At 40.7% G+C, this 17,535-nt stretch overlaps 1 protein-coding gene across 6 annotated transcripts in view; it reads right to left on the bottom strand.

The window, feature by feature from the left end:
* Positions 1-17,535, bottom strand: part of PTPRK (protein tyrosine phosphatase receptor type K) — a 414,239-nt gene that overhangs the window by 38,090 nt on the left and 358,614 nt on the right. The gene's annotated exons all lie outside the window — the stretch shown is intronic.

The raw sequence follows: 17,535 nt of genomic DNA, 5'->3' as shown, positions 1-17,535 counted from the left end.
AATATAGATACATGCCTTGTAAGTTTATACACCCCCACATATGTATATAGATACACTACTACACTACAAGTTTCAATCTATACGCCATAAAATTTGCAACACCGAGTATATGACTATATATGTGTATATACAGGTAATATGTAATTTCATGTGTACAGGAGAGTGCAGATTTATCTGGATTTTCAAACAAGTTACTGCATTACAAAGCAGAAGTATGTTTTTAAAGAGACAATCTATCAACTAAATCACCATTACTTCTTTTGCTGTTATTTTTTCAGGTACTAAATACGGAATATTTAACATGAACGAGGGAGATTACAGAATTCACACACAGTAAATTAAACTCTCTTTTCCAAGCTGCAGCCAGTACCCTAAAATCTAGTCCTCCTCTCCTTCACCCAATTTCAGTCCACCTTTGTATATTAATTCACCTTACAGCATCTGGCCTGGGATCTGCATTGTACCGGGAATTTTGATTCTCTAAGTAAGGCCATTCACATAGCCAAGCCTAAAGTCAGCAGTAGTTTTATTTCTGTTTATAGGCCCTGAAAAAAAAATCGCTGTTCTATACAGAGATGAAACGACTCTGTAACACAGCTGAGTGGGCTGAGGCCACGGGTTACAGCAGAGAGGAAAACAGAATATATATGAAGGCGCGCAGCCATTCGGTCTGCACCTCTTTGCATCACGGCCAGGCGAACAAAAGATCAGGAACATGGGGTTTTTCAGCCTGGCAAAAATATAAAAAAATATAAATAGGTTTCAGCCAAGGGTAAAATCCCATGAGGTATCTACCGACAAAAATAGGAAATGGCTCTTTAGCTCTCTAATTCTTACTTTCTAAGTATCTGGCTTTGCACTTTGCCTGTCCTCTGCTCACAGACATGGATGGGCACACGTGCTTGCTTTCTCTCTTTGACCCTTCTTCTGTCACTCTCCAGCCAGCATGCAGCATATGCCTCTTAACCTCTCCCCCCTCACCACAGCTGCGCATGGAGTAGTTACAAGCTGTTGGTATCATCACGCCTATATCATTACACAGAAAATGTATTTTCCTCTGGAACTAGGATGCTTCTCAACAGACCACCAAAACAAGCAGAACAAAAAATGAGGCAAAGCCACACCAGAGAAGACTAACATTCCCCTGAAAATCTGCTCCATAAGCCTTTCAGCAGGCCAGTGTAGTCAGTACCAGTGATCATTGGTATCTAATAGCTTCTGGCTTTAACCATGTTACTCGGAGCATTTCTATTCGGGTACCATGTCCAGGAACCCAAATTATCTTTTGAGGGAAGGATCATGCTGTTGTTTAAAATCACTCTTTATTACTTGTTTCTGTACCCTCCATCTCAGCAGTATCTGGATCACTTACTAACAACTTACTGTCAGAACAACCTTCTGAGTTAGCAACATGCTCTCTTCTGGACACCCATGTGAGAGCTAGGCAGACAGTGCGAGATCTGGCAGTGCTTTAATCATAAAACTTAATCATCATCATAAGACTTCATCATCATAATCATCTCTCTCCCCTACAGCTTGAATTCTATCTGCTGAGAAATACTAAATGCTTCCCCCTTTGTGTAAATACATGCCTGCATGCACACTTGCATAAATAACCTGCGTGGACTCAATACTGTATGTTCTGTTTGTACTATGTGTGCTGTTGAGGTGTCTAGGGGTAAAAGTCAGAATCAGGTAAGTGGCGTGTGTATGTGTAGCTGCGTACACACAACACATACACAAACTAGAATTAATGCCAGATACACATATGATGCTGCCTAAGAGAAGAAACAAGGGGGATGATGACTTTTGAGGTGGAACGGGACGAAAAAGGTGTTTGAGATTCTCATTGCTTAAAATGAATCAACTCCCAGTCTACTGTTAGCCGGGCTGGATATGACAAACACGAATGAACAGCTGATAAGCAGTAAAGCCAAAAGGCCAATCAGTAGAGCCAAAAGGCCAATCAAAGCTAAAAGATAAATGGCTTTATAGGCCAACGGGAAAAAAACCTCACATTTGCTGTGTGGGATACTGAGAAACAGCAAGGATGTGGAAAGGGTAGAGAGGGGAGCACGTAGGAGTGGGATAGTCACTGTGCCTGGAACCACCATGAGTACAATGTGGGCACAGCTGGGTAGCTCTGACCTAGCAAAGGTAAGAACTATTCAAGCTGCAAAAAAAAACTAAGGCTTGAGCAAGAGATTTAGTTGTTTGGCTAGAGATTTAAGGCCAGGTCTTTGAGAGATTTCAAAATATGAATCACAAGGATTGGATGTGACCTGAAGACGCACTTCAAAAGTTGAAGGCTCAAAAATACATCCAAAAGTACAGGCTTTGAGCCTTGATCAGGACGGTGGTATTTTCATAGGAGTATTAGTGAGAGATGTGAGAGTAAAGAAAAAGAGACCTGTCTCACACTTCCCTGGAGAAAGATAGGACCTTTATTGCTTCACAGAGCAAGCTGCAATACAGGTGCTTCTCAGAGTCATGTTTAAAATTATTGCTTGGCCACTCACAATGTTAATTCATTCAGAAAAGTTATGTTAGAGAAACAGCTATACACTTCTCAGAAAATCTGAAGGAAAGGTTACTGAGAGGATTTACATATTCACCTAATTTAGGTGCTGGTGTTTTATTATATATTCTGTAAGAAATGATTGAGTTTGGATCATCAGCAACTGTTCAAAATGCAGCTCTCTGTCCAAGTTTCTAGAACAGTGGAAAGCCAGGAGGATATCAACTGCTTGTCCATTTATTCTGGTTTCCTGACACTAAGGGGTTTGAAGTAAGAGACAGTAACTCATTCCATGAACTTTAATACTGCTTACAAGATAAAGCTGGTGCCCACTAAAAATGTACCCCAGAGTCCTAAATTAGTGGAGAAAAATTATTTTGAATAGTCATAGACTAATCAAGCATATAACCAGTGGTTGAGCCTCCTATATCCAAAATGCTAAAATCTATGGGCAAAACACTACCTCTCTCCCCAGTATCAAAACAGGGAAATTACTTCCAACTTAAATGAAGCCAGGATTATTATATGTACTTTTCCAGCAACAGATAATATATGCATTCTCTAGACTAAATGTTACATTTGGGGACTATGTGAAAGCAATTATATATATAAATCACACTGTAATCTATTATTTAAGTGTACGTACATTGCATGCAATAAAGTATATTATTTTGAGGAAGCCATTCAATGTAGCATAGAATCATTTAATGAAACTTATGAATTTGAAAGTATTTCATATTACTTATGTTTTAATTTTGATATTTCAAAGTGTATTGTAATAAGCACATGAGCTTACACATACATAATCAAAGGACAAAAACAGAAACCATGTGCCGTATGAGTATGTGTTAAGCTTGCGTGTGTACAAGTCAGTGTCTCCTGGTTGCTGATTGCACAAGGACTACAGCAACAAGAACATTCTGCTTACTCTGAGAATTGCCCTCTCTACCCTCTAGACTACAAGACTGTCAGAATTTTTCTTTCTCTGAAGTGGCTCTTCTATAGGCTGAACTGCTGGTTTTGCCAAACAAAACAACTCACCAAAGCTTCACCAAGGGCAAATCTTGCCTAACCAACCTAATGGCCTTCTATGATGGAGTGATTACGTCAATGGACACAGGAAGAGCTACTGAAGAACCTATCTGGACTTCTGTAAGCCTTTGACAATCATCCCCCCCCCAAATCCAATCTAATTTGGAGAGATACGCTAGTTAAAAATTGAATTATTTTGACAATTGGAGTTAACAACAAGGTAAAAATATTCTAAAATTATTTAAGTTACAACACCACCTGCTTTACTAATTCCTAACATTCCTTTCTAGTGATCTAGTCCTGCAATCCTTTCTTACATCTTGAATAGCAGGCTCTGTTAAAAGGTAATTTATCCATTTCTAAAAGAACCTTGTGTGGTAACAGCATGATGATCATACAAAAATGGACTCTCTATTGGTTATTAATTTCTTTGGCCAGCCTTACTCTAACAGACCTTCAATTGAGGGTTAATTTTTACAATATCCTTACATATTACTATATTTTTCACAATTTGACCTTGTAAGTCTAAGAAGAGATAATCCTACAGTTTTCAACCAGTGCAAACTCACCTTGCATAAAATTCGCAAGAAGAGTTTCTGATCTGAAACAGAGAGTTAGCTACAATTCTTCCCCCCTGTAAGAATAGCTGCCTATACAGAAGATTTATGAGCTAGACTGAGAGGATGACACTGGATTTAGCAACTTATCCACTCACCTTTCTTCTGAACTAACGAAGAGTAACGGCAATCATATTCCACAGTCCCATTCACAAAGTTCATAAAGTAACTCGATCCAGTGATTCTGGCTCTGCACATTGCCAGTGATAGTCACCATATAAGAAGTAGTTTTCCTTGTTTTCACAGACACTTAAGGACAATATTCAATTGGTTGACTTCCATGATCAATAGCATGAAGTTCAACCGTGAACAGCACTAAATTAGACTAGGATTACTAACACTTTCAGGAACAGTAAAATTCTAAACAGTTGGTGAGGTAGAGCCCACCTTATTCTCACAATTTCCTGATGTACTTAATTCCTCTATATTTTTTATCTTGTTTTTAATCAAATACACCTAAAAATCCAACACCCCCTTCTAAAATTGAATGTATGCATAATATTCATACTTAATTCTTGAACTATACCGTGGCATAAGGAATCCAGTCACGGCACATATTGCTTTCCTGTCTTCTCCTTCCTTCTGTGGCTCAAAATTTACACACAGCCTTGCAAAATTGTCAGAGAATTTATGAGACTCAGCACAAAATCTATTCACCTATACCTTCCTAAGGAGATGGTGTTGGAATCAAGATAATGATATTCTACTCGCTCATCCAAACAAAATTATTCAAGCAGAAAATTCTGGTAGGATTTTGCACGGCTGCTTGTATGGCACCACTCAGAGAACAGCCAGCCTTCTTAAAGACAGCTTTTAAATCAGAGGTTTCGAACAAGATTTTATACGTAACCTTCTCACCGTACTATTTGACTCTCTTAACATTCACAGCATTTTATGCTGGGTTTCCTTTGTGTGAGCAAGGGAAGAACTCTGTTTTATGCATGATTAAAGCCGCTATTTTATTACACTGCATTTTCTTTGAATGTTAATTTCTGTTTGTGGCAGATCTTTGGATTCTGACAAACTGGTGTTATGGCTGCAGAGCTTGATATTCAAAACAGCTCTGCTCGAGATAATCTGTTCTGTACCTTTGTTATGTGGCATTCAAAAACTTTTAATTAAAACCAGGAATGACGTCTGAATGAGTTCAACAAGGTAATATCAGGATAACATCAAATGAAACTGGAGTTCCAGCCAGCTCTGGCGGTATGTCAGTCTACCACCTGAGAAAAGGGCTCTCTGAGAAACTAAGTGAGATTCTCTGATGAGTATTTTGTTTCAGACTGCTCTGCCCTGCGTTTTAATCATCTACCCAGAAAGACCGTTCTGTCTCCATCAGTTTTGTTTTGTTACTGCTTTGCTAGAATCATAATCATTGTGCAATTAAGGAAATTTTCAGAAGTCTGAAAGTTAATTAATAAATTCAAGCTCAGAGAGAGAAGATCCGTAACCCCTTTTAGCTTAATTATGTTAAAAAAAAGTCTCAGATGATTCTGTTTGATGAAAACACTTGAATGTGCTTTTGCAGGGATGGGGGAAATGGGATGTGCAACTTGTTCCAGCAAACTATACACGATTCACGAGGTCCTACAGATTCCTTCATGGAAGTCAGATTGGTACACCGTTGGCATCTTGTTACAATTTTTCTTTTTCAGGCTGAAAGGTGGGGATACATTTACTGGGAAAGGAGCTTCTCTTTTGGAGTACAGCTTCCAGGAGATGAAGGCATGCCAGAAATTCATTAGAGTTTGGGTACATCTAAGCTGTTGCTTCCAGGACTCTAAATTACAGCTCTGTAGGGTAGCATTATTAAAAATAAAAATTGTATTTGATTATGAACCGAAAACGTGATTCCCCAAGCTGTACTTTGAAGTGTCAGGTTCATCCCTATCACCATGGTAACCACGGTCCACAGCTGCCCCAAGGAGAAGCACTTAACAGGCTCTGCCGGTGAAAATGGGGATGCCCAGCACCACCAGCCTCTTCTCCACACCCATCCTGAAAGATGAGGGTAGTGAAGCGACACTTAGATATAATCTGCTGCCTCACTTTGCGTTGCAACATACTGCGCCCATCTTTGTCCTTACATGTGTCCTTTGCCAGGGGAAAGGGGGAGGTGTTACAGAAGGTCCCAGCTATGCCTAACAGAGGGGGTCCTGAAGGCTCCAAAGCTTTGTGATATTATAAATTAAGCCCTTGTACAAAAAAATTTAGATACCACTGTTCTCCACATGAAAGGTCACTGCTGCAGAAACGGATAGAGACAGTTTCCAGGCCCCTACGGTTCCTTCTGAAAGAGCTTTTTGATCCCTCTCAAAGGATGGCTTACATGCAAAAATGAAATAAATACAGCTTTAGGCTAACCTCTAGTCAGATTTGGGATTGTATAAGATCACAGAATCATAGAATGTCCTGAGTTGGAAGGGACCCACAAGGATCATCAAGTCCATCTCCCGTCCCTGCACAGGACAACCCCAAATTCATACCATGTGTCTGAGGGCGTTGTCCAAGCACTTCCTGAATATCATCAGGCTCTATGCCGTGACTGCCTCCCCGGGGAGCCTGTTCCAGCGCTCCACCACCCTCTACGGGAAGAACCTTTTCCTAACACCCAACATAACCCTCCCCTGGCACATCTTCCTGCCATTCCCTTGGGTCCTGTCGTTGATCACCAGAGAGAAGAGATCAGCATCTGCCCCTCCTCCTCCCTTGTGAGGAAGCTGCAGACCACAATGAGGTCTGCCCTCAGTCTCTTCTTCTCTAGGCTGAACAAACCAAGTGATATAGCTGCTCCTCATACAGCTTCCCCTCTAAACCCTTCACCAATTTCGTGGCCCTCTGGACACTCGCTAGTAGCTTTATATCCTTAATGTACTGTGGTGCCCAAAACTGCACACAGCACTCGAGGTGAGGCCGCACCAGCGCAGAGCAGAGCAGGACAATACCCTCCCTCGACCGGCTGCAATGCAGGACTTGATGCACCCCAGGTAACGGTTGGTCCTCTTGGCTGCCAGGGCACACTGTCGGCTCATGTTCAACTTGCCATCGCCCAGAGCCCCCAGGTCCCTCCCTGCGGAGCTGCTCTCCAGCCCCTCATTCCCCAGTCTGTATGCGCATCCAGGGCTGCCGTGCCCCAGGTGCAAAATCCAGCACTTGGCCTTGTTAAGCTTCATACGGTTGGTGATTGCCCAGTTCTCTAATTTGTCTAGATCTCTCTGCAGGGCCTCTCTGCCCTCAAGAGTGTCAACAGCTCCTCCCAATTTTGTGTTACCAGCAAACTTAATCAGTATTCCTTCCAGCCCTGCATCCAAGTCATTTATGAAGACATTAAAGGGTAATGGCCCTACCATGGATCTCTGCGGAACCCCACTAGTGACTGGACACCAGCCTGATGTGACGCCATCTACTACGACCCTTTAAGCCTGACCCATCAGCCGATTGCTCACCCACGGCATTACGTGTTTATCCAGCTGCATGCTGGGCATTTTGTCCAGGAGGATGCTGCGAGAGACAGTATCAAAAGATTTACTGAAATCCAAAAAGATTACATTGACTGGCTTCCCTTGGTCAGCTAGCTGGGTAACCTTGCCACAGAAAGAAACTTTCACCTCATGAACCCGTGCTGGGTGGGACCGATGACTGCATTGTGTTTCAGGTGTTTTTCAATAACCGCCAGAATACTCTTTGCCATAATTTTGCCAGGCACAGAATTTTGACAGGCCTTTAGTTACTGGTGTCACCACTGTTGTCCTTCTTGAAGATTGGGACGTCTGCCATCTTTCAGTCGACTGGGACCTCTCCAGATTTCCAAGAGCATTGAAAAATCGAGAGAGGTCTTGCTAGGACAACAGCCAGCTCTTTAACTAGTCTCAGATGAATCTAATCAGGCCCCATGCACCTGGAGCAGCAAGTCCTGCACAAGTTCAGGGTTGACTGGGAGCCCATCATTCCCACAGTCATGGCTCTCTAGCCCAGGGCTCTGGGACCCCCAGAGCCCATCACCGGTGTTGAAGACTGAAGTGAAGAAAGCATTAAACATCTCTGCTTTGTCTATGTCCCTGTTTGTGAGGCAACCATGCCCATCAAGTAATGGGCCAGTGTTATTTCTGGCCTGCCTTTTGACATTAACATATTTTAAAACCCCCTTTTTATTGTCCCCCACATTGCTGGCCAGCTTCAACGCCAATTGAGCTTTGGCCGCACATATTTCCTCCCTAGAGTGGTGAACAGCATCTCTGTAGTCCTCCCAAGGTCACCTGACCTCACTTCCACTGGCCATATACTTAATTTTTTGCCTTATTTCTAGACCATCCCTGCACAGCCAAGCCGGCTCTCTGCCTCGCCTGCTTAACTTCCTCCATTTTGGAATTGCCTGCTCCTGTGCTTTTACGAGATAGTACTTAAAAAGTGACCAGCACTGATGAACCCCAGCGCCTCAAAAGCTTTTCTCCCAGGCGCTATAGAAGTTAAGCACAAAAATTCCCACAAACAGCTCTGCATACAAATATGGTGCCAGGTAAACAGGTGAAGACCTGCTTACACATCCTGCTTCCAGATAACACAGGAAAATATCCTGAGCTTACGTTACTGGATGTTCTTTAAATGACGAACATACAGCTTATAAATATTTATATGCACTTCAATTAAACAAACTAGCACAGCATATCTTGCCATACAATAATGAGACTGCTACCTAGAAATTCCAATATATTATATACATTTGTATACAAAAGGCCAGTTCCTGACTGTTATTGTTAAGCCCTCACAAGTGTAGATATATATTGTTTTGATAAGTCGTATATAATAAAAAAATCATTCCCATCTTTATTGCTCTCCAGAACTTTCAGATCAGTCCACTGAGTGCTACTACATTGGTAGGACACTGCAAGGAAAACAGAGTCAGGTGAACCAAGTGTCTGCTGCTACTAGGGACTGACACTAAAATGAATGAGGACTTACTCTCGCAATGTTCCACTGAGAAGCAATTTAAATTCACAATGACTACTCTGAAAATAGTAATGTCCATGAGTTTATAACCAATTATGAAAGAGTTGACCTTAAAAGATTCAGAAGTATCAAGTGAAGAAAGTGCTGAATCCGTTTGCCTCGCTAACTGAAGCCTTGGACACGTGCAGATGAACAGAGCTAAAGCGGGAACAATGCTGAGGAGACAATGTTCCAGCAACACTCTGCTCTGCTGTTCCACAGGTCACCTTGAAAGAGCAGACAGCACCTTCAATGCATTTCTACTACATCTGCCGCTAAGAGGTACTACTTGCATATGTACTTTGTAGGCACTTTACTATCTCTCAAAATACTGCAATGATAGGATTCGGTTACAGGGAAAGATGATGTTCAGTGATTCTTATAATCTACAGGTTGTACAGCTTTTGATTTGCAAGTTATTATCCTCATGCAGGAGACAGCTGTTTATGTAGAGATAACTAAGCCAGCTTTAAGCAAGCTGGCTCAGTGGCACCACCATGTCTCCAGGACACAAAAAGCTCTGAGTGAATGCAGATGGCAATTGTGACAAGGTATTTCACACAGGGGAGTAAGCTGAAGTTACATTGTCGGCTTCTAGTTCAGTCGTTTTAACCGCAACAGGACACAAGATAAAAATGCGGGCTAAGGTTTTTGAGATGGCACCTCTCAAAGCAAAGCGCTGACTCCAAGGGCAGAGGAACAGGGCCCTTCCCTGTGTCGCAGCAGCACTGCCCAAGAGAGGGGAGACTCCTCCTGGTTGTAGCACATCACTAAGTCCAGGCAGAGCTGTGCTTGCCTCTGGAACCATCAACTCCAAAACGTAGAGAACAAATGATGCTGTTGGGTTTACACAATGGAAATATATCCCATGGATAAATTAGAACCTATTCATTAGTCTGTTGGATACCTGAAAATCCGTAAGGCCACGTTTTTTTCTCCCCTCCCCTTCTGACCTGCTTTACCGTCAAACCAAATAAGAATAAATCTTTACAAAGCAGTCAGAATACCATATTTTGGGGTTTTGGTGCTGGTTTTTTCCCTGATCTTTGAAGTTCCCTCTCAGGTCATAATTTCAAAATTGCCATCAACCATGCAAGGGCTAGAGCCTTACTGTGAAAAAATCCTAATCTGTGCCAGAACTCGGGTTTTACAAAGCTACAGGATCTCCTAATTGTGGACAATACTACGTGCTTGTTTCAAAATACCAGGTCTCATCCCATAACAGCTGCATGTTTGAAATGTTAGGGAAATTAAGAGAAATACATAACACAATTTTATTTTATTTTGAAATCTGGTTAATTTTCTGTGTCTTGGAAAAAAAGTTTTTAGAATGAGACTTTCCTGAGCCACTTGATGCAGTTCCTTCAGTAGCCATTAGGGAAGCAGAGGTCTAAAGATTCTACACATTTTTTCATTGCATAAGTATTAGCAGACCTTGAAAAGGACACGTAAAAAAAAGTTGTAGAAATACATAACATGGATGCTGTAAAGTATCAGACTAACACAATGAAATCTAAACCACTATTTCTCCTTGATTTTCTGGAAAGGGGTATTGTTTGAGAGTGGCCCCCTAACACTCTGATCCACCTGACCACAACCATTGAGCAACGACTTGTTGGATGGACTGTTACCATTTCTTAAGGTCACTGTGATTACTTTCTCTCTACAATGGGTCTGTTGTTAGACTGTTGTAGCATTTTTTTTCCTGAGAACATAAAAAGGCAGCCTGCCTTTTGGTAATGAGGTCATTTATTAACTTTTTTGGGGGGGGGGGTGGGGGGGTGGGGTGGGGTGGGGTGGGGGGGAATTGTTAGTGTTGGGACACATTACAAATTAAAAAACTTTCAAGTTTTAGTCTGAACAACCAGCCTGCTTTCAAACCCATGTTTTTTTAAAAAATAAAATTTCACTTGATGTTATAGTTATAAAATTTAAACTAAGCAAAACACTGCATTAAGAAATTACCTGGTTTTGACAATGACTCCTATATGGCTTGTTAGCTCAGAATTAAACTGAAAAGAAAACTACTATAAAAGCAATGTTTGGTAACAAATATACAAAACACCTCATCTTTATGTGCCTTTCCACCAGGTAACATTTAAGAAGTTTAGCAGAGAAAGTACATTATAATGATCGTTACCATTTATATACGCACACAACATGGTTTATGGGGAAAAATATTACTCTCAAATGTCTGAAGTTCCATTTTCCTATATTTATTGAAAATAACATTCTGTGAATAACTTCTGCTAATTTAAGCAACTATAAAATTGTAAGTGAGAATTTATTGGCAGTGTAGGAGTTGCAGAGTTATTGCAGATCTGTGCAATTACGCTGAAGGAAGCAAGGACAGCTTAACTCTCCTCCACCACAAAACTGCAAACTCTCAAACCAAACTGTACTCACTGTAGCTCAAAATACGGAAATTCCCAAGATGAAAAATTATCTTAGAACAAATGCAGTGCTAATAACATAGAGGATGGAATCAAAAGAAAAAAGCAACGAGGAGGAACAGAAATAGTGTTTCCTTCAACCTTTCAAAATCCAAACCCACAGAGAATAAAGTTTATACAGTCCTAAAACTAGTCTTTAGTACACTCACTGGTTATTACTTGCCATTCAGAATGGTAAAAAGTGAGAAAATACACAAAACCCCCTCCAAGAAAACAAACGGCTAACTCTTCCTTTGGAGTTAGGTCACAGTTTTTCCAAACACACAGAGGTTAAAGTTTATACAGTGCTAAAACTAGCCTTTAATGGCACCCATTGATTACTGGCATCCCAGATTCTTACTGATGTGACTGCCAGCCTTCAGTATTTTGTTTCCGGTAAAAATTGGAACTTTTTCAAATAAAATGAAAGAGTAAATATAAGTACCCCAAAAGAATCAAAGACGCTTGCTTTCACGTGAATTCTGTTCTTCCATCTAGAGAAATTTTTTGCAACTTCTTCAGTTATACAACACTTTCCTGGCATTGTTCAGCGTCTATAGGAGTCCACTGGGCTAGCTGGGAGACAACACAGGATGCACTGGTGTGCAACACCCCCGGTAGAGAACTTTCCTTCTCTTTCAAGTCTTCCCATTTGAAGAGCATCCACTCTCAGAAAGCTACATGGATCAAAACTCTTGAGGTTCTCCTGAACTCCTTAGCACTAATAGGTCTCCAATCAGCTGGAGGTCTGGGAGCATGAGGGAAAGGCAAATATCCTCTTCCAAACCAACTGGGTATCACCCAGCTGCACATCGCAGCGGCCTGCAAGTACTGTCTCAGCCATTACCCTAATTATGCAGTTGCTTCCAAATCTGCTTATCCAAGTATATCTGAAAGGTCTTACGGCAGCACCTCAAGCTAGGACACCTGATTTTGCACTGAAACATCAAAGCGGTGGTGCTTACCCACGGTAGTCTGTCAGCTGCAACGCGAGGGCAACAGCCTTTAGCTGACTGAAAGCTTTGACATCTTCCTCTACAGCAACCATTTGGAAAACAAACACATTACCTAAGCCTTAAACCCTGTGTAAGAAGTCACAAGCCTGTTTAAATGCTTGTTTATCGCATTTGACATCTAGAAACGCAGCCGTAATGGCACTGCAACAACATGCAGCTAATGCAATGACAACTATATGAAAAAAAAGCACATTGACGTTCACAGCTCTGGGTTGATTGCCATTGACTAGCGAGTTCAGATCAGGACCTGTAATGACATTAAAAACCTTTTGTATTCTGTCATTGCCTCTCTTTCCACATATCCCTATATTACTAATATTACAAAGAAACTTTCAAGCAGAAGGAAGAGGCGGCAGTCCTGCAGACTACAGGACCAAACATGCCTGCAAGAAAGATGACTGCTAATGTGTTTTGCCACTTTCTGAACCTTTGGCTTTACTTTTTCACATTTTTTTCTTTTCATACAGAAGTCTTGATGCCTTCAGACCTTAAACACTAAACAATTTTTCTCTTCTGAAAGAAATAAAAGACCTTTTGTTATTTCTGTTTTTCAAGTAAATACTCACACGAAACTGCGATGGAGAAACCAGATGTAATAAAGAGCCTCCATGATTAAAGTTAGATGAACTTTTCATACCTGACATTACACTGGTTCATAAAAAGTAAAGATGAATCAGTTTTTACTTGCACAAAGCTTACTCTGACAGAAGGCAGCCAGGCTGTATGAAAAGTAGTACTGGGTTGTGTGGTGTGCAGAACTAAAAGCTATCAGTCTGAAGGTGGATTTGTGGCCCCCTCAGCTGCATGTTTTCTGGGTAGTGGAGCATTTAGTTGTGTTTATCCAGAGGATGAAATTAGCTGCTCTGTATTGGATATGCCTTGGGCTGTTGCTTTCCCAGCTAGATCCTCCGGGAAAATACAACTGTATCAAAGGAACAAAAGAATGTATCTAACAAAAGCTTCAAATCCGCATGGAAGTCAAAATAAATGAAGACAACTACAACATGCAAATATTGTATTATGATTTATGTAATGGATTGCTAACAAAGAAGATTACTGTACTGGTATTTATGTTTTAAATCTGGTTTTAGGGTTTTCACTCAGTTGTGATCTGATTAAAATGTGACTGATTTGGAGGAGAAAATCACCTTAAACTGAAGGAGTGCCAAGAACTCTTGCAGATGAGTGGCAAAAATATCTATACTGAGGCAATGAGCTTTGCCTAACAATGAGAAAAACCAAATTTACATTTTTAAAATAGGAGCAAAAAATTGAATTAAACAAGAACTGACATGAAAGCAATGTGCTCTAGTTTTCAGAGACACAGGCTAAGACACACCTCTGTGTACCTCGTTTAAATTGTCCCTTTGGCAAAATGTGACTTGTGATCTGAAACACGCAGGCCACTCCACCATGTGAGCTCCCATTACAAGTGGGTATTCCTGACCATCCACAGTGAAAATAGCCTTTCTCCTCTTCAAGGAAGTGAATGGCGGCTTTATTCAGTGACTGACTTGATAAGAGTGATGAATGACTCACTTCAGCTTCTTATTCCTTAAAAAATAGGGAATGTTTATCTATCTATCTATCTATCTATCTATCTATCTATCTATCTATCTATCTATCTATCTATCTATCTATCTATCTATCTATCTATCTATCTATCTGCCTTCTTAGAGACAGCTGAACAGAACTTTCAAACCTGGGTAGAAGTCACCCTGACATATTCAGATGGCACCAACACAGGCAATGACTTTCAGATGGCCTGAGCACCTCTCATAAATCAGATCTACTTTCATATTTTAAGTACCCATGTTTGAAAAGAAACGTCCGCCTGAGGATACATATTAGCCAACCAATGCAATGACAATATCTCTAGATAAGACCTCCTCTTGCCTGACTGGTGTAATAATAAGACTGTATTACATGAAAACATAGCGCAGTCCTATACAATCATGTCTGTTACTTCCAGAATATCCCAAAAATAAAATTAAATACAAAACTGTTTGCATACTTCAAGCATTCAAGAAATGGAAAGTGAAGAATAATAATGTATTCCATAATCAAATGTTAAACAACTTGGTACTACATTAAACTTCATAAGAAAAGTATAAAAGCATTTTTTGATTACTAGAACACTTCAGAAGGTAACTTTATCTAAGAGGTTTTCAGCAGGACAAAATGCTGAAAAGGAAAAGCAAGAAATAAAAATGTAATTTGATCTAAGATCACATATAGCACTAACTTATTTTCCCCATGCTATAAATACAAACCTTAGGAAAATCTATAGTATTAAAGGCCATTTGTCTTTGTTATCTCACTGATCATTTAGGTGTAAATACACCTACCATTACCCCACTAAGAAAGGAGAAGGGACTTAATAACCTTTCTGTTTTGTAGACCCAGGTAGATTTTACTCACTGTAACTGGTAAAAAATAAATGTTCAGTTCTGTGCTCCCAAACTTGCACCAGGGCCGACATATTTCCACTCAGCTACACGTGATATTCTCCATGGAAAATAATTCTACCTTCTTTCACTTACAAGGACAAGAGCAAAGCCCTGCACTTGGGATGGTAACACCACACCATGGTACAGCCTGAAGTTAGAAAGCAGCTTTGCAGAAAACAAAGGAGGAGAGAATTGATCTTGTTGCTGCCTTCAGCTGCCTACGGGTGGATGGATGTAGAGAAGACACAGCCAGACTCTGCTCTGAGAGACACACAGCAAAAGGACTAGGGGCAACAGACATGACTTGCAATGTGGGAAATCCCAAAGTAGATAGCACAGGAAAAAATAATAATAAAAAAATCACAATGAGGGTGGTAAAACACCGGGGAAAGTACCAAAAGAGGAATCTCCATCCTTGGAGACATTAAAAACTCAGCTTGACAAGCCCCTGAGCAACCTAATTTAACTTCTAATTTAGATCCAATTAAGCTGACCCTGCTCTGAGCAAGGGTTTGACCGGACGACCTCCAGAGGTCCCTTCCAACCTGAATTATTCCAAGATTCCTACTTTATACGTGAAGACACCAACTGACACTCTGTTCATCTCATTGCTCTAAGTGATCATTATTGCCTTGTTTTAATAAATAAATAAATGTGTGAAGCTGTATTCTCTGAAATGCAGGGAATGCAGTTTTAACTTTGTATTTCTTCCAGTTTCAGTATTTCACTTAGATTCATGTTTGAGGCTTTTTTTCTAAGGCTGTCACAATTTCAAAAACAATCCTCTAAGATTCAATCAGAGATGGCTCCTGGGCACTTTTAAAAGATGACTGTAGCTTTACGCATCTTGCCTTGAATATTTAAGAAAAAACCTCATGCTCTGGTTTGCTAAAAGATTCTCAGTGGACACTGATTCCCTATAAAGATGAAGACTGTTGTTCAGGTCCTGCCTCTCAACGCAAAGAAGTGCAGAAAGCCAGCTGAGAAGAGACATTAGATGAGTTAGTCCTTGCTTATCAGAAAGCATCTTGTTCAGCTGAAGTTTCATTAAGTGGGAAAGGGGATAGAAAGCACCCTTTCAAGCTGCTATTAATACAGCTACATACCGGGTAAAAGAACTTAGTGACTATAGCATGCGATTGCTTTCCTCCCTGAAATGCTCTCCTCATTTGCTCGTGGACCTCTCCCTGGTTGCTCCCCAGGACTGGAGAAACCCTGCTGTAAGGAGGAGTGGGGAGATAAAGGAGGGGCGATTCAGGATTTAGTGGCAGGAAGACAGCTTGTGGTTAAAGAGGCTGCTCTAGGTCTGACAGGAGAATGAAAATAGAGAGAGATGGCAAGGGTAATCAGAAATGGAAAAAAAAAAAAATTCTGGAAAACAGGTATGCAGAACAAGGAGAACACGATGAAGAAAGAATTGGACTATTAGGAAAACAAAAAAGAAAAAACAGCAAAAAGGAAAACAGTAAAAGAAAGCAAGCATAAAATAGGGTAGCAGGAAAATAGGTAAGCATAAAATAGGTAGGAAGAAAGGGTAACGATACAGAAAATGTTTAAAGTTCTTCAGTTATGAAAATAAATTATTTTTGAGGAAATAAATGATTTTTGGTTGTAAATGTCAATTTAAATTGGACTTGAACTTTATTCCCTTGCTACATGAATCTGAGCGATTCATGCCAATGAAAACAGGAGCAAACTCAAACATGAATCTCTGTGAGCAAAGGAAGTGGCTTCTTTCTTTCCTTCTTTCAGAAGGCACAGTCCCAGACCTGTAGCAAACATTACCTTGCACGCTCTAGAAAGGCCATACCCTGTGCTAGTTAGCAAGAGGAACTCCAGACGCTACTACATGTGCTGCCACAACACAAAACTAGCATGTAGCTCCCCATAAATTGTGTGCCTTTTTGCGAGACAGGCAGAACAAGAATGTAAATAGCATTACAAGTCATGTCTGAAATAAACTGCGATTTACAGATCTGTAAATCTGCAATTTACAGATCACCTCCCTGTGATAATATATTACCCTCAGGTCACTGATACTAAGTCTTCAACTTTAGTTGTACCAAGTACACTCCTTTCTCTTTCTTACCAGGCAGTTAAAAACAAACCAACCAACCAAAGTCACTGAAATGAGGGAAGTGGTGTTGCCTTCTACTTAACAGAAAAATATCAGTGCAGACCTTGTCATCTAACCTTCCTCCCCCCCCCAATCAAACAACTACTCCTGCCTCAAACTATTGCACTCAAAATGCTCCAGTTTGATTCAATTATTTTCTACGTTCAGCTACTCTCCTGAGACCTGGGAAATCAAACAACTCCATATGCATCTGAGAGCGGACCTTCAGCTGAAATCAGTGGGGCTATGCCAGTACGGACAAACAGGGGAGTGAGGGGTTCAACCACTCTTAAAACAAGCTAGTAAAGGAAAAGCCTTATTTCAGGTGTCTTCATCTTCTGCTTCATCAAATGTAGTGAATAAAGATG

This window comes from Phalacrocorax carbo, chromosome 3 (assembly GCF_963921805.1).
Source record: "Phalacrocorax carbo chromosome 3, bPhaCar2.1, whole genome shotgun sequence".
NCBI classification, from domain to species: domain Eukaryota; kingdom Metazoa; phylum Chordata; class Aves; order Suliformes; family Phalacrocoracidae; genus Phalacrocorax; species Phalacrocorax carbo.
This window is presented reverse-complemented; position numbering and strand designations above follow the sequence as displayed.